The sequence below is a fragment of the Hibiscus syriacus genome, unplaced genomic scaffold (genome assembly GCF_006381635.1).
Source record: "Hibiscus syriacus cultivar Baekdansim isolate YM2019G1 unplaced genomic scaffold, ASM638163v2 tig00111002_pilon, whole genome shotgun sequence".
NCBI classification, from domain to species: domain Eukaryota; kingdom Viridiplantae; phylum Streptophyta; class Magnoliopsida; order Malvales; family Malvaceae; genus Hibiscus; species Hibiscus syriacus.
Window position 1 is genome coordinate 162042 of NW_024062948.1, and position 18972 is coordinate 181013.

Genomic DNA, 18972 nt, shown 5'->3' on the forward strand with positions numbered 1-18972 from the left:
TTATTTTTTTCCAAAATTATTCTTAACGTTACGTTTTGATTTTGTTTTGGTAATCCATATTTAAAAATGAACAATGATGCTAACATGACATTTTTTAATTATGTTTGGATGTTGGACTAACATTTTTTTAATTATGTTTGGATGTTGGACTATGTAATTCGAAGTTTCAAACATTTAAATTTGTGTGTGTTTTTAATTAGTAATTTGAAAAAAAGGGTATCCGGGTACCCGATTACCCAATACCCGCAACATCCGAGTCGGGACACGGGCCGAGAAATCAATTACCCGAAGATCAGGGTACCCAACACTTCGGGTCCACAAAAACCCGGGTACCCGAATTTGCACACCCCTATAAGAGATGACACCCTACTTTAAGGCTAAGGAATGACATGAAATGTGCGCAACCGAAAATGTTATAAAATATTAATTTTTTCTTAATATTTTTGATTGGATGCAACTTAAAGTATTAACTCTTTCTTAATATTTTCGATTCATTTCTAAATAACATTTTCGGTTGAAATGAAAATATTAGGAAAAAAGTTAACATTTTAGTACACTCAACTGAAAATATCTGAAAATATTATACATTTTATTATATTTTCGATTACGTCTATATTCTATCGTTCCCTTTACGTTAAATTAAACGACACTATCGTATGGTAGAATTACTCGTATTCCCAAAGCCGAACTTTGAACTATTCATCTATAAGAGATTGTAGCCACTAAAGATATGACAGTATTGGTTTATTTAGCTAAAGCTTCCCCGTAAACAAGGAGAAAACGCCAGATTACCGTAAATTGCATGCACTCGAAACGTTCAACGGGGAGAGACCGTGGAACTTGAAAGCCAAACAAATACATATAAAAGGCGACGAACCCTTCCTGGAAAGCTCAAGCAGCAGATCTTCAATAATAATAAAAAATATGTTTAATTAAATAATAATAATGGTGAATCTTTGGATAGGCCTTATTATATTACCTCTCCTATTTATCCATGGAAACACTGCATCCTTAGCTATTGAAGGTGGATCTGCTGTGAATGGCAGCCGCGATGAAAGTGCTTCCGTTGGTGGTAGTTCCATAGGCAATGCAAATGTTGTTGGGGCTCAAACTACTTTTAAGGGCAGTTGGGAATTGTTTATCGTAAACTCCGGTGTTTCCGCCATGCATTTGGTGTTGCTTCCTAAGATCGATCAGGCTTTGATTTTCGATGCCACAATTTGGAAGATCTCGAAGATGAAGTTGCACGGACCACCGTGCCGAAAAGTCGAGGGAACCAATGAAGAAGATTGCTGGTGCCACTCAATTCTCATGGACGTCAAAACAGGTACATTTAACTCGTGTTTTTTTACATTAGACTCAATCTTTAAGTTATTTAAATGTGTTTTTGTGTAACAGGTTGAACATGATACATGGTGCTCATCTGCTGCTCTTGATGTGAATAGCCGATTAATAAATACCGGTGGGTATAATAATGGATCCGACACTGTAAGAATTCTCGACACAGCTCCCGATTCTGAATGCATAGAGTATCCTGGTACTCTTGGAAATGGAAGATGATATAACTTCTGTCGTAACCGGTTTTCGTCCGGGTACGAATTTTTTATTTGGCGGGAAAAATAATGTGAATAAATAGTTTTTATTGAAATGTTTTGGGAGTCACCATCGGCATTTTGGATCAGTAGGTCGAATACCTAAAAAAAAATCATATTTTAAAAGATTTTTTAAGAAAACATCAGTTAAAAGATAAATAAATCTGCGTTTAACTAAAAATTCGTTCTTTTTAATAATAAAAAGGAATTCGTGGTCGATTACATTTGAGGAAGGATTAGCACCCCACAACCCCCAAAATTGATCCTTGTCGATTATAAATTGTCTCTAATATTAGAATTTAAGAATTCGAATATAAATTTAATTTATGATCCTCTTATTTCGTATTTTAATCGGATAATTCTAAGGAAGAAAAAGATATTAAATAATTTTTATAAATTATAAATAAAATATTTATTTATTTAAAACATCAGAAAATGACATCTAGTTGCTTTAAGACTGCTCTTTCTTAATATTTGAAAAATAAATAAATATTAAAAATAATAATTTTTCCTAAGAAAATAATTTAAATAAAACAATATGTATTTTCTGATTTTTATAAGTAGGATATTTATTTATTTTTAAAATATCAGAATAGTACATCTAGTTATATTAAGACTTCCCTTTTCTTTAATATTAAAAATAAATAAATATTAAGAAGAATATAATGATTTTTCTTAAAAATAATAAAAATAAAGTAAATATATATATATTTTTATAAATCAGATATTTATTTATTTTTAAAATACCAGAATAGGACATCTAGTTATTTTAAGACTGCCCTTACTGAATATTTAAAAATAAATAAATATTATTATTTAATTTATTATATTGTATTTCATGTAAATATTAATGAATAAAACATAAATAAATAAATAAATAAAGTACTAATTTAAACATATTGAAAAATAAATAATAAAAAAATAGAATAAAATTGCATTAAATAATGACTAAAATAAAAGAAATTAAAATGGTAGAATTAAATTGTAAAATATAATAAATTCATGGTGAAAATATAAGTAATTAAAATATCCGTGACTAAAATGTAAAATATTAAAACTTAAAACTATAATTCAAAATATTAATATAATGTAGACATTAATAATGTAATTTAACCTTAAACCTAAATATATATATAAACATATATAATCAGTGGTGAGAATATAAATAAAATAAAATTGAAATACCAAATTAAAAGACATATAAGTTGATTTTAGTGACCAAAATTGAATGTTACAAAACTGCGATGGCTGCGGGTATGGTTATTCCACGCACGAAATTACTAACACACCCTCCCCAAAATGACATCGTTCGGGGAGGGGTATAAATACCCTAAAACCGGCCCTCTGGATATCAAGCCGTCGAAGGAAAACCGACCACCGTTTCCCGCGTCGATTGCCACCGCCGGCCATCGCCTACGATGGCCGAAAATTCCCAAATTTCCCTAAAATAAAGATCTCAATACCTATAGACCGAATTCGGCCTCCATTTTGCCTAAATCCCCTTAGATCGACGCAGATCTAAAGTTATTTACCTTCGATATTTTGGTTTTTTAGCATCGCATGGAGGCTCCGACGACTGTGTAGCTTCCTCGGTGGTAAGTCTCATTCTCTCTTCTCTCTTTGCTTTCGATTTGCTGCTGTGGGTTTATTTTTCCACTGCTGTTGGTGTCATTTGGCTTGCTGGGTTGCTCTCGTGGTCCTTTCTTTTACAGGTTCGGTGGCCATATTTATAGACCACTACCGAGCTTCCATCAGACCGTTCACAGAGGGCTTTTGGTGAGTCACCATAGGTATGGCGGTGACTCACCATAGGGCTTCGACGTGGGCTTCCATCTGGTATTCTGGAATCTACGGCGGTGAGGTGGCGTGGCACAAAGGTATCGACAGCGGATGATTGGGTCACCTGACAGTGGAGTGGCGGTCATTTTTCTTCTATCCCAGTGGTGGCACAGAAGAGGGTTTAAAACCCTAGCTGCATATGTGAAAACCCTAATTAGGTTTTGGGTTTGTTGGGCCAGTTCTGGTTGGCCTGACATGGAAACATGCTCCGGGTTTTGGGCCTTGTAATTAATAATAATAATAATAATAATATAATAAAAAATAATAAAAGTAAAATGAAAAATAACTGTCTACAACTGCCCCTCTTTGTTCATTCTTTGTTAACAAGAATAGAGCAAAGATGAAAAAGACAATAATTTTTTCATTTGACTTCTTTTGAGTAGGATGAAAATGTTGAAAACATTCTGCCCAAAGGTCTTATGAATGACCCTGAGGTCTTATCATCTTGCAATGTAGGTCTTACAGATGACCCGGAGGATTTAAGATCAAGAAACCTTTGAAAATCAGTTTCTTAAAATCTTATTTGAAAACATCCTGCACTGTAGGTCTTATGGATGGCCTTGAGGTCTTATCATCTTGCACTGTAGGTCTTACAGATGACCCAAAGGTTTTAAATATCAAAAAGCTCTCGAAGGCTTTTTGAAAACATCATGCACTGTAGGTCTTAATTATGACCCGAAGACTTTGAAAACATCAAAAAGCTCCCGAAGGCTTTTTGAAAACATCATGCACTGAAGGGCTTACAGATGACCCGAAGGCTTTGAAAACATAAAAAAGCTTCCGAAGGCTTTTTGAAAACATTATACACTGAAGGGCTTACAGATGACCCGAAGGTTTTGAAAATATCAAAAAGCTCCCGAAGGCTTTTTGAAAACATCATACATTGAAGGGCTTACAGATGACCCAAAGGCTTTGAAAATATCAAAAAGCTCCCGAAGGCTTTTTGAAAACATCATGCACTGAAGGGCTTACAGATGACCCGAAGGCTTTGAAATATCAAAAAGCTCCCGAAGGCTTTTTAAAAACATCCTGCACTGTAGGTCTTATGGATGGCCCTGAGGTCTTATCATCTTACACTGTAGGTCTTACAGATGACCCGGAGGCTTTAATATCAAAAAGCTCCTGAAGGCTTTTTTGAAAACATCTTGCACTGTAGGTCTTACAGATGACCCGGAGGCTTTAAATATCAATAAGCTCCTGAAGACTTTTTGAAAACATCCTGCACTGTAGGTCTTATGGATGTGGGAAATAGTTTACTAAGTAAGAAACTTTGGAAATCATTTTCTTACTATTCAACAATTTCATTTTCAGAAAAGATTAAATGAGAAGCTTTGGAAATCGTTTTCTCATTTTTCAAAATAATTTGTTGATTGGGTAACATGCCTCAAAATAATATTCTTTTGTGGATTGCGACCATCTATTCTTCAGATGTTTGCCTCTTCTGATGTGATTTGAATTCTACCTTCCCTTTGTAAGGTATTTTCCATCATGAATCTTCTTTTTTCATATGAAGATCTGTAAAACTTCATATTTGAATGCAATCAAAAGTATCAATGTAATGCATTGTCTATTGTGCAAATGATGTTCTTATGAATGCATGAATGTTGATGTAATCTTCATTTGACTTCAAAGTGGTGAACTTGGTCTTCCTTCACTTGATCATTTATTTCCAGGGTTACCTTTGGATATCAGTGTATCAACTTATGCTATCAAGCTTGCATTTTTGAAGAACCATCTAATCAACTTGTATCTTTATGTCTTCTTTGTTTCATTAAAGTCTCAGAGGAAATGTTTCATTTATGGAACTCTTACCGTAATCAGAATTATAACCTTGATGCCCCATTTTTGTCTTTAATAACATCGGCTTTCTTCGTCTATACTTGTGTAGAAATCCAATAAAGCTTTCATCTTTGAAAAGAGAATCTATCATCTTTGAAGAGAGAATCTATCATCTTTGAAGAGTGTAGATGTAGATATGCTTGACTCAGCAAATTAATTAGGAGATCAGTGTCTGTTCTGATTTGACTCTTGAAACACATCATAAGGAGGATTTATCCTAATTCCTTTCATGTCTCCACATCTAATCAACTCTCGAATAAGGCAACTTGGACCATATCATGTCGAGATGTTTAACAACAACCTATTGTTCAATCTTAGTTGGATCCACTAGTTTCTTGTTGTTAAAATTTTCAGCTTCCCTTCTATGGAAAGAAATCTTCATCATATCTCACTTCTAACCTTGAGGTTGAAGAAGACAAACTTCATCTTGAATCATAAATGGAAACTATATGATCAAAACATTAGTTCAACACCAAAATAATTGGTTCGTAAAAACATTTGACAACACATTCATCGTCTCATGTGGTTTCTTTCCAGAGGTTCGTAAAACATTTGACAACACATTCATCATTTCCTGTGGTTTCTGCACAGATGTTCATAAAACATTTGACAACACATTCATCTTTTCTTGTGGCTTCTATCCAGAGGTTCGTAAAACATTTGATAGCACATTCATCATTTCCTGTGGTTTCTGCCCATATTTCTGGTCAGGGAAGCTCTTTCATAGTGTTCAGAACTTTTGTATGATGTCATAAGACCACTTGAGAGCAAAACTTAATGAGAATACAAGTGAGATGTTGGTATGACCAAAAACTTGGTCAAATTCACGAGATATGCTAGTGACGAATTGAATAAGAGATACCAACTGGTCTTGATATCATCTCGGGCAAGGGCCAGTGTGATACCGATCACGTTCTCTTCCATAATGAGTTTGTAGGAAGTAGAAACATATCAGCTATAGGAGCCATGTACAGAAGGAGGTTCGTGGAATTCTCATTGATAAACCAAATGGATGAAAACTCAGTTCACCTTGACTGGCCATGATAACCCCAGTAATAACGGGAATAAGGGTAATATACATAAGTCGAGCCTTCTTCTTCAATGTCCTAAAGTAAGCGAAAACTGTTGTGAAAAATGGCTTCGTGGCCTCAACAGCATGATTGAAACTAACTGTCAAAAATCTCAAAGAAAATATTTCTAATAATTACCGACACACAGAATACAAAATTCAAAGTCGAGATTTTTAGGAATTGAACTCTGGACTGAATGGTATGCACGGGGACCATCTTTATCCATTCAACTGTGATATAGCTTAACAAAGAATACGCTGTCATGTGACACATGGTTAAGAAGATTGGGTATTTGAAACCATACTTGCTGAGTAGATATTTGTTCAATAATAGGACCCTAATGTAACTACCTGATGAACGAAGTAATTATTTATAGTCAGCTCCACTGTCACTGTTTCACCATTTTCATTCTTCATATCTTTCTGTCTCATTTGAAATATTTGCTCAAATCAATGATCTTTAACACATGATGATATGGGCCTTCAGCAGCATTTGCTGATATGAACATTCAAAATACATCAATATTCCTGATTCTGATTGAAATGGTCTTTCAACATGCCCCAGTATTTGCTGATACAAATGTTCAAAATGCGTCAATATTCCTGATTATGATTGAAATGGGCTTTCAGCATGCCCCAGCATTTGCTTTTTTTGTTGATGTGAGCTTTCAAAATGCCTAAATATTCATATTGGCGTGGACCGTCAAAACGCCCCACATGGATCATTTATGTTTGAAATGGGCTTTCAGTATGCCCAGCATTCTAAACTGCAAGGCTTACTCTCAATGTTTGTTTGATTTGAATCTCATGATCCCCACTAGGTCCGTTAATGTCCCATTGAGGGTACTCGTGATCTGTACACAAATATGTTAATCTTAAATGCTCTCATTCTGGTTTCATTAAACAACGATGTTGTTCAGTAGCTTAAAGATTTTTCCTGTTGTTTCCACAATCATTTAAGAAGTAATCAATTCTTTTGACAAAAATGTCTGAGATATGTGCCTCTTCTGAATGAGGTGACCATTTTCTGGATCTGGAGGGATCTAGTCAGACAGAGTGGTATAAATCGCTTGGTAATTCATTCCAGGTTGACACAATGGCTTTTCTTTAGGATCGGTGGTGCAGAGATTGCCCTTCTACCATCTTGGCATACTTTGAAAGAAGATGTGCAAGAACTGAATGATGATCAGTTGGAGCAATTGATGAGTAGATTTGGCGGATTCGACCTTGTTGTCGGTGGCATCCCATGTAACAACCTTATTGGAAAAGATAAACATCATCAGGATGAACTATAAGATTTTTGTTGGTGTCTTTTCTTGCAATGGCTTCTACAACGACTTTCTTTTCTGTTTTTCCAAGTTATATCACACTCTTCCCGAACCATGGAAATGTTTGGTTGAAATGGGCTTTCAGTATGTCTCTTTAGAACAAGGTAATAATTCTTGATGAGTTGCTGATAATTTCACAACAGAGCGTTACCAGTTCAATCCTCTAGGCTTTATGGGTTCTTGGACCACTTGCTTTCAAGAATGTGAAGTGCTTCATCATTCTGGCCTCGTTTATTCTTTTTCTACAATAAAGGTAGAACATGCAACAATTTGCTTCAAGAACCTTTCTCATTTGAGATTGTCTTGTTTGAAAATGTTTTTTCTCCTTTCTTTATCGAAGAATGAAAGAATTTTGTAAAATATTGCCTATTATAGATTCACAATAGAATCAAATCATAAGCATGAATTCAAATAATATCAAAAGAATCAACTATACTTTTAAATAAAAAAACATAGTCCTATAGCAAGTGTCAAAATTATTGACTGATTTAAGGCTTAGGTTGATTCTGGTAAAGTAAGGTCTATCATGTTGATCCAGCATATATGTCTCTTTGAGCTTCCACTAACTTGAAGGAATGGTTGTTATGCTCATCTCATAGAGATACTTCTTGGTTCCAAAATCTCAGGAACGTCTTTGGGATGTGCAGTGCTTCATCAAGAGCTTAAGATCGTCTCTTATGTCATTGTTGCACCATTCAATATTCGAGCCGCCTTTTCAGGTTTTCAACTTGAATCCTCCTTTGGTTTCAAGATGTTATTCAAAATTTACATCTGAACCCCCCTTTTATCATGTTTCTATATCATGCATTAAAGATTTAAAAAACCAATTTTTGCAAATAAAAGTCAATCCTGAGAGGCGGAATGAAATCTAAAGATATCTCTTTCACATAGAAATCCATGTATGATTAGAATGGACTTTTTAGGTACGTAACGTAGGCCAGGGCTCATGGTTACGAAAGAAAGGGATAAAAAGGCCCAAACAAGTGTTTAAGGGTAATTGAACCAAGGATCAATTCATTCTGATGCCTTCAATCTTGCTTTGCTTAACTTGGATCTGCTTTGCTGGGGATTTTTCCATAAGATTCATTCATCTTCAGCATTTCTTGCGCTTCTTGTTGAATATGAATCTTTGAACTAATTGTGCTTGATCAACCTTGTAACTTGAGGCTCAATGAGTTACCCATCTTGATTCAATTTTTTCTTCTTTCCTTTTTCTTTTTTCTTTTTCTTCTTTCTCTTCTTTTTCATCTCTTCTTTCTTTTTCATCTCTTTTTTCTTTTTTTTCTTTTTTCTCTTTTTTCTCTTTTTTCCGATGAATGAGTATAGGACTTCAATTGCTTTGAGCACCTCTTTTTCCTCTTGCATTTTAAAAATTCTTTCATTATTCTTGTCTGGATTGATCTTCAAGCACTTTGTATTTGATCTACCTTGTAGTTCAAAACTCTCTTCATTTCATGAAGATTTGCCTTCATAATTGACAATCTTTATTCTTGTGAACATATATCATTCTTTTTGCCCCCTAATGTGGAGGGTGATCATTGGTTAAGGTTGAATTAGAAGAAAAATATTATAGGCTCAAAAGGGGACGGTAAGGGATATATTTTATTTTTGAAAAGATAAATGAAACAATGTTGTTCGTCATCTCATACATATAAGCCTTTGTAAAAAGAGGTATCCTTAGGGGGATGAATATTCAAGATTAATTTTTATTTACATGAAAACAATGTAATTAATGCATGATATAATTATTCAAAATCAATCTTTTTCTTATTCTTTAAGTATGCCCCAATCACTCGAATTATCTCCAATAAGTTGATCCATGATGCCTCATCTCGTCTTTTCTTGCAGGAAGATTCACATATATTTGAAAGTTTGGTTCTTTTGAGGTCTTTTGGTTCATAATGGATTTGTATTTGGAAGGATAAATGTGTGACTTTTGAAGTCGTGTATATGGTGGAATGTTATAAACCAATCAACTCTACTCAAGAAGGTAAACATCTGGATTTGGTGTCTCAAAAACAAGTAGAGTCATGACTTCAGAGTTTCAGATAAATGTATGGTTAAGATTTGGTTTTAGTAAGGGTTAAGTAATTGGCATTGGATGGGATATATAAGGTATAATTTTACCACTTGCCAAAGATCTATAATTCTTGAAAAAGAATATTTAATCTACTTGATACTCAAAAATTTCAAGATTAAAATTTAATTCCTTGCTCATAACCATAAAAGCAACACAAATTTATTTATTGCACAAAAAGCGGAGAAAGGAACAAGAAAAACATGTTCAAACAAGATGCTGAAAATAGAAAATACTATGACTGATGAAATGATATTTTCTTTGATTAGGATTCCCCTTTACTTCTTTAAAGTGACAAAACTTGATTCAATCATGCTTTGATACCCTACTTGGGTTCATCATCCACTGTTCCTCCAATTCTCGTGTCAATGTCACATTGTCAACAAGCATCTCAATTTCTTTTAACAGTGGCCTATAATTGCCCGTAGAGTGCCCATATACCCCCAAGTGGAAATCACAAACACTACCTTGATCATGACTATGAGCAGAAGGGTTTGGTGGTATTCGTTGGTCTTGGTGTGATGTATTGACCTTTAATCAAATGAGGGTACAAGTCTGAAATGGAAGTTTGGAACACTTCCAAAGTATTGCTTGATCGCATGACTTTCTTTGGTCGATCCGAACAACTATTTGCTCATTTTCTTTTGCAATTACGGGTACTCTGGATGCTACATTCATTCACATCATCAGCTTTCACTTTCTAATCCTTCGGGTTTCTGGATGTAACTTTTGAGTTTCCTTCGCTGATTACATTTTTAATTAATTCTCCATTTATCAATAAATTCTCGAATTCCTTCGACGAATTTACCAGCATTAACTCGAAGAAAGGAGCAGGAAGGGAATCACGAAACATATGTAATATCTCTTCTTCTAACATGGGAGGTTGAACTTGTGCTGCTACTACTCTCCATCTTAAGCATACTCCTGAAATCCTTCATTGGCTTTCATCTATATTCCTTGAAGATCCATACGTGTTGGAACTAAACCTCTAACATACCGATATTGTCCCAAAAATACATCAGCTAGATCAACCCATCTCTTGATCTGTTCTTGGGTCAAATGATTATACCATATTACTGTTGGTCCAATGAGTCTATCATGGAAGGAGTGAATTAACAAATCATCAGAATTTAAATATCCTTCCATTTTTCTGCAAAATATTCTGAGATGGATTAGGGGATAACTAGTGCCATAATATTTCTCAAAATCAGGCTTTTTGAATTAAATTAATGGGGAATAACCAAGTCTGGAACCAAGCTGAGCTCTCTTGCTTCTAATTCTTTGTGGGAGGCATTAACACATTTCATATTTCTGATTGCTTCATCTACTTTCTTGAATCTTTCCTCATATTGTGAAATGAGGCTATTCTTTGGGTTCGAGTGGGATGCCCCAGAGTATGTTATAATTCTCGACTCATTAATCTGATAGAACTGTTGCTCTTTAGCAGTTATCTCCTCTTTATCAGATGCTATCCCCTGAGTAATTTGATTTGATCCTTCTTGTGATATTTCTTTCCTTGTATCCTGAGGTAACCCTGTCAATTCTGGCCATTGATCTTGTAGTTTTTTATAAGATTGCTCCATTGTTTTCATGATGATACATCAATATGAATGAATGATCTCGGTTTTACTGTTACAGAGACCTCTAAGGAATTATTTACATGTTTTTATAATTAATATATATAACAATACTTAAATAAATAAAAATATGATGTAAATGCAAAAATGCAAAAATAAGAATGCAAACTGTGCAATGCAAAGATGCAAATATAAAATGAAAATAAAAAACAAATGCAAACATAAAAAATGCAAATGTAATGAAAAAATACGAATGCAAAATGCAAATGCAACAAAAGGTATTAATCAAGAGTGATAATCTTAGAGCAGATTTCATTGAACACAAAAGTTTTGGTGCATCAAACAAAACTTTTACATGTAAGGGATAGCTTTCACTCCTAATTTCTCTATTTCTTTTAAAAGCCAAATTAACTTCCACTCATGTTCAGGTGTGGAGTTATCAATCTGCCTCAATTCTCTTGTAAAGCCAGCTAAGTCCACTAGCTTATGAGCAACATTATTTGCTTGAGCAGTAGCTTCCTTCATGATATTATCTTTTTCCTTTATCTTCTGTGTCAAATCTCGGAGTTGTAAACAATGTTGTTCATTTTTTCTTGTGAGAGAATCTTTATGTTCGAGAAGTTCTCGTACAAGATCTCCATAATCATCTAAACATTTCTTCAATGTCTTGGTCTTGGCCATAGTGGTTTTTAATTTAGTATCGATCTCAAGTTGATGGATCTGATATGATGCTTCAATGTTGGTCATAGCACTATTCAACCTTTGATTTTCGACTTGACATTTTCCCGATTCAATGACAGTTGTATTGAGTCTTTCTTCTGCAACTCGTGAATCATGATAAAACTTCTTGGCTTGACCTTCATGTATGTTACAGTTCTTTTTCAGTTTGGTGACCCCTGTTATCCACTCTTCTGGAGTGTTTTCTATGCTTGTATTTTGAAAGGCTTGACTGACCTTTTTGAAATCCTCTTGTATGGTTTCCAGTTCTGTGCTCAATTTCTTTTTTTCATTCTTTAAATGATGCATTTGAGCCTCTTTTATCAGCACATTTTCTTTCTTCTGGACGCCCCTACTGATATTCTTACCTTTGACCACTTTTAGTATTAATCTAACAGAACCTTTAGTTAACACTAGGTTGATCATTTATCCTAAACTCTAAGATTCCATGATCCAAAAGACATTGGACTCGATGTTTGAAGGCAAGGCAAATCTCAATGGTATGTCATTGAGCTCCGGCATGATATTCACAATAAGCGTTGATGTCATACTAATTCAGATACGGAGGTTGAAATGGCTTCATATAATGCAGAGCTACTTCTCGTACATCAAGTAGCTTCCTTTACAACTCCTCATATGATATAGGGATAGCATCAAAAGGACAACCGCCTTTTGACTTGGATTGAACCTGAGTTTTAGACGTCGGGAGCAAATTAAACTTCGATGATTTCAGATTGCATAATTTCATCTTATCTTTAGGAGCTTTTACAATTGTCACCGTTTCCTTAGTATCTCCAAATAACTTGTGAATACGAATGATGAATGCCTTTAATTTCTCAAATTGGTTAGGATTAGAAGTCCATTGCATATATGATATTGCAGATTTATCTTCATTGAGCTCTCTCTCTTTTGTGCAGGAATCTCTTTTCCTTTAGCCAAAACAGATATTCTACCCATCATCTTGGACATCTGCTCTCTTATTTCTCGTATCTCCTTTTGCTCTTCAATGGGCATACGATCTTTGGGTGTATAGCTCTCTATCTTCGGAGTTCCCTCGGGATGTCATTCAATAGTTGCATCATATTTTGCTTGATACTAAAACTTTTTGTCCATTTATGAATTCTTTCCAATTTGATGAACAATCTTTCAAATCAATACCTTTTGGTTATGCCATGATCATGCAATACAAACAAAATAAATCAATATAAACATTTTAGAGCAAAATAAAGTGTATGGGAAAAAAATAAAATGGTTAGTACCAACTAATGGAAAGAAAAAATTTCTATTTATCAAGGTATAAAAACCCTAACCTCATACTTTCTAGTTCCATGCTTTGTTTGGAAAAATTAACCTAACTGCATGATTTCTAGTTCGCACGCATTTATTCAGAAAAAATAAAATAAAATAAATTAAAAACTAGAGCTTATTTCTCCTTTGTGTACACCTACGGACATGGTTTCAACATTGTCTTAAATTGGGTGAACTTCTAGGGTTTATTATATACAGGGTTTTAGTTCTAGGAGTAAAGATACTCGACTGTCCTTGTTGGTGCCCCCTTATGCTGCCAAACCCTTAATCCTAGCCCATCACAGACTTAAGCGGATTAAGTTCAATTCGAGGGGAAACATTTCCCTATGCCTGAAGCAGAGAATAAATTCTCACGAAGATATAGAGATATGAACCATGAAAGTTACTTGCTAGGTCTGACACAGAGAATAAATTCTCACAAAGACGTCGCTTTCACTCCCACTTAAAAAGAAAAAGAGCTCGAGTATAGAGCTTATGTTTATGCAATGCAAGTGTTGTGTCTGAGGAGAAATTTTCACACAAAAATTAATATCTAAAAATAAAATTAAATATTAATATACAAGAGTATAAAATAAACCAAAAGAAATAAAAAGAATCATAAATTAAATAAAATTGGATTCTCAATTTCTAATTATAGAGACAATATATAATCCACTTAGGTTTGACCTGCTCCCCAGCAGAGTTGCCAAGCTGTCGTAACCGTCGCCTGGTACAAATTTTTTATTTGGCGGGAAAAATAATGTGGATAAATGGTTTTTATTGAAATGTTTTCGGAGTCGCCATCGACCTTTTGGGTCAGGTAGGTCGAATACCTAAAAAAATCATATTTTAAAAGATTTTTTAAGAAAACATCAGTTAAAAGATAAACCGGTCTGCGTTTAACCAAAAATTTGATCTTTTTAATAATAAAAAAGGATTCGTGGTTGATTACGTTTGGGAAATGATTATCACCCCCACAACGCCCAAAATTGGTCCTTGTCGATTTTAAATTGTCTCTAATATTAGAATTTAAGAATTCGAATATAAATTTAATTTATGATCCTATTATTTCGTATTTTAATCGGATAATTCTAAGGAAGAAAAAGATATTAAATAATTTTTATAAATTATAAATAAAATATTTATTTATTTAAAACATCAGAAAAAGACATCTAGTTGCTTTAAGACTGCCCTTTCTTAATATTTGAAAAATAAATAAATATTAAAAATAATAAATTTTCCTAAGAAAATAATTTAAATAAAACAATATGTATTTTCTGGTTTTTATAAGTAGGATATTTTTTTATTTTTAAAATATCAGAATATGACATCTAATTATACTAAGACTGTCATTTTCTTTGATATTAAAAATAAATAAATATTAAGAAGAATATAATGATTTTTCTTAAAAATAATAAAAATAATGTATATATATATATATATTTATAAATAAGATATTTATTTATTTTTAAAATATCAGAATAAGACATCTAGTTATTTTAAGACTGCCCTTACTGAATATTTAAAAATAAATAAATAATATTATTTAATTTATTATATTGTATTTCATGTAAATATTAATGAATAAAACATAAATAAATAAATAAGTAAAGTAATAATTTAAACATATTGAAAAATAAATAAAAAAAATAGAATAAAATTGCATTAAATAATGACTAAAATAAAAGAAATTAAAATGGTAGAATTAAATTGTAAAATATAATAAATTCATGGTTAAAAATATAAGTAATTAAAATATCAGTGACTAAAATGTAAAATATTAAAACTTAAAACTATAATTCAAAATATTAATATAATATAGACATTAATAATGTAATTTAACCTTAACCCTAAATATATATATAAACATATATAATCAATGGCGAGAATATAAATAAAATAAAATTGAAATACTAAATTAAAAGACATATAAGTTGATTTTAGTGACTAAAATGGAATGTTACAAAACTGCGATGGCTGCGGGTATGGTTATTCCACGCGCGAAATCACTGATACACCCCTCCCCAAAACGACGTCGTTCGGGGAGGAGTATAAATACCCTAAAATTGGCCCTCTGGATATCAAGCGTCGGAGGAAAATCGCCACCGTTTTCGGCGTCGATCGCCGCCGTCGGCCACCGCCTACGGTGGCAGAAAATTCCCAAATTTTCCTAAAATAAATATCTCAACACCTAAAGGCCGAATCCAGCCTCCATTTTGCCTAAATCCCCTTAGATCGGCGCATATCTAAAGTTATTTACCTTCGATATTTTGGTTTTTTAGCGTCGTATTGAGGCTCCGACGACTGTGTACTTCCTCGGTGGTAAGTCTCCTTCTCTCTTTGCTTTCGATTTGCTGCTGTGGGTTTATTTTTTTGCTGCTGCTGTTGTTGTTTGGCTTGCTGGTTGCTCTCGTGGTCCTCTCTTTTATAGGTTCGGTGGCCATATTTATTGGCCACCACCGAGCTGCCTTCGGACCAGTCACAGAGGACTTTCGATGAGTCACCATAGGTATGGTGGTGACTCACCATAGAGCTTCGACGTGGGTTGCCATCTGGTGTTCTGGAATCTACGACGACGAGGTGGCGTGGCACAAGGGCGTCGGTAGCGGATGATTGGGTCACCTGGCAATGGAGTGGCAACCGTTTTTCTTCTATCCCAGCGACAGTGCAAAAGAGGGTTTGAAACCCTAACTACATATATGAAAACCCTAATTGGGTTTTGGGTTTGTTGGGTCGGTTCTGGTTGGCTTGACATGGAAACGGGCTCCGGGTTTTGGGCCTTGTAATTAATAATAATAATAATAATATAATAATAATAATAATATAAAAAAATAATAAAAGTAGAGTGAAAAATTAGTTTCTACAACTTCAAGTTTCTCCTTTTCATAACGTTCCGTCTAGCGTGATTGCGACAATAACATATAATATTGCAATCACTATAAATATTACGATTTTAAAATAATAATAATTTTAGACGATATCCTTATCACTATATCACTATATAATGACTGTTACTCTTGTTTAAACCGTTGTTTGATTGCACGTCTCTTAAGAGCATGAATCCGACTTGAATATTTTCATTGAAGGTATGCCACACAAGTCACCTTAGCCGTACGGCCGGTTCATGGTTTTCGGCGGTCGGGATTATCCAACGAACAAATTCGTTCCACCACAAGGGTAGAAGAATACCCGTAACGATGTCCATGCTTTTAAATTCCTTGTGGAAACCCATGATCCCGTTGAGAACAATTTGTACCCATTCGTTTATCTTTCAACTGAAGGTAACCTCTTCATTTTCGCCAACAACCGTTCCATTCTCCTCAATCCGAACAACCATTAAATCATCCATGAGTTCCCCGTTCTATCCGGCGGCGCCCGTAACTATCCGGCCTCGGGTAGCTCTTACATTCTCCCCCTCATACTTAACCCCAACGAAAACCGCAAAGTGATCCCGGCTGAGGTTTTGATATGTGGCGGAACAGAGAACGATGCGTTCACGAAGGCCGATTTGGAGCGGCCTAAGGTGCCCGCATTGATATCACCAAGAAGAACGGTAAATGGAAGATCACAAACATGCCGTTGGCTCGTTTAATGGGAGATGCGATGGTGCTCCCTACCGGAGATGTTTGCCAGGGACAAGAATTTGAACCGGGTTTTGTATAAGTTAAAAGGTGATGGGACCGGTTCGAAGTTCACCGTGATGAACCCGTTGAGCATTCCCCCTATGTACCAGTCATCATTCGCCGTTCTTCCCGACAGTAAAATCCTCATTGCCGGAAGCAATGCGAACCCAGGATAATTTGACAAGGCACTGTTCCCCACTGAGCTTCGGGTCGAAATATTCTCTCCTCATTACTTGGATCCGAACTTGGCCCAATTCGGGCAAGAGATTATCGTTGAACAGTCCAACAATCAGGTGAACTTTGGGCAGAAATTTATTGTGCAGATTCGTGGATGCGAAGAAATTGAGCAGGCAAAGCTTCAAGTGACGATTTACTCACCGCCGTTTACGACGCACGGGATATCAATGAACCAGAAGTTGATTCAGTTGGGGATTGAGGAATTCAACAATGGAAAGATTGTTCTCAAGCTACTATGAACGGAAACATTGCTCCTCCTGGCAATTACGTTCTTTTCATTAACTACAATGGTGTGCCTTGCCTCCGTTCTATGTGGCATCAGATTCTTCCGTAGAGATTTCAACGGGATGAAGCATTCAATCGTCGCCGCTGCTAATGTAATTATTAATATAACAAGAAAAAGAAAATCTATGATCTTTTGTTCACATTTTGTAAGTACAACGTCGAAATCACATAACAGAACATGGCCATTTGGTTTATCTATTTGCGTCGCTTCTCTATCCAATCTCTTTAAATATGCGTGGGGTTAATCTCTCACACTGAATCAAAATTTTCAGAATAGTTCGTGGAGAAGCGTGTAGGATTTTCAACATATGTTTTCTGTTATAATATTCGAGTATTATAGTGGGTATATATATTCATAAAAAACATACATGTATTTCGTGAATAGAATTCCTCTGCTCCGTTTTGGTACCAATTTTGGTGTCCCACCAATGGGTTCTTGACACGTGGATTACCTATTAACGCACTTTTAATAGATTTCCCGTTAACGTTAGATTCAAACTATAAGTAGACCAGATACATTTGTTCAAAACCTTTTCAACCGTGAACTTCGCACCTAATTTCAAGGCTCGCTATCAACTTGGTGAGAAGGCAGAAGCTGATGTCAGGCTATTTTCGAACTCCTCCAGCAGAAGTATATGTATCTCCAAAAGATTTTGGGCCTTTGATTCAAGAAAGTAGGTGTTCGTCGACATCATAGGGATGTACAGAAAGGTTAATGTTGGGAAGACCACGCTTGTTAAAGAAGTTATTCGACTCGGTAGTTATGACAGCTGTAACTCAACTCTTGACATAAAAAAAAAATTCCAAACCAATTTGTACACTGATAAGCTAAAACTAAGCTATCACAAGGAAGAATAGAGAAGATAAGAAAGAAGAGGCTCTATGAACCTTATTATTAAAACCATATCAAGTCTTTACAAGTAATGGCTACTTATAGTAGCATAGAATACAATGAACTAGCCATAACTGAATGCATAGCAGAAAGTCTTAACAAAATCATACCGTTCACATAACATAAACCTATTACATTTTTCAAACTTCTATACATTCTCACAGACTCAACATTCTCTATGCTTTACCAAACTTCTATACAACAACTTGAGTGAGAAGCTGTGTGACCATAAGTTTTTGACGATTTAAAAAAAATAGGTGAAGCAAGCAATTTAGTCAGGACATCGACTACCAATTCATATGTTGGAACTTCATGCACCTGGAACTTACCAGCAGCAATCATCTCGCGGACAAAAAACAGATCAAGCTCAACATGCTTGTGTTAGAGTATGCCCAAAGATCAATCATATGATGATTGCAATAATACATTCGTTACCGATTTTATTGAATAAAGGCATTGCCACTATTATTTTCAGTTATATGTTTGTGTTTAAAATAAACTGAAATATAATAAAGTCCATATAATAACATTATTATTATTAAAAGATCCATAGTCAAGTATTATTATGAGCATGAACAATAATAATAAACTTAAGACTAACATGTTATTG

General features: G+C 34.6%; 1 pseudogene; it reads left to right on the top strand.

Annotated features, from left to right (window-relative positions):
* The first annotated feature begins 910 nt into the window (after window positions 1-910).
* Window positions 911-17519, top strand: LOC120149344 (annotated as a pseudogene).
* The last annotated feature ends 1453 nt before the right edge of the window (window positions 17520-18972 follow it).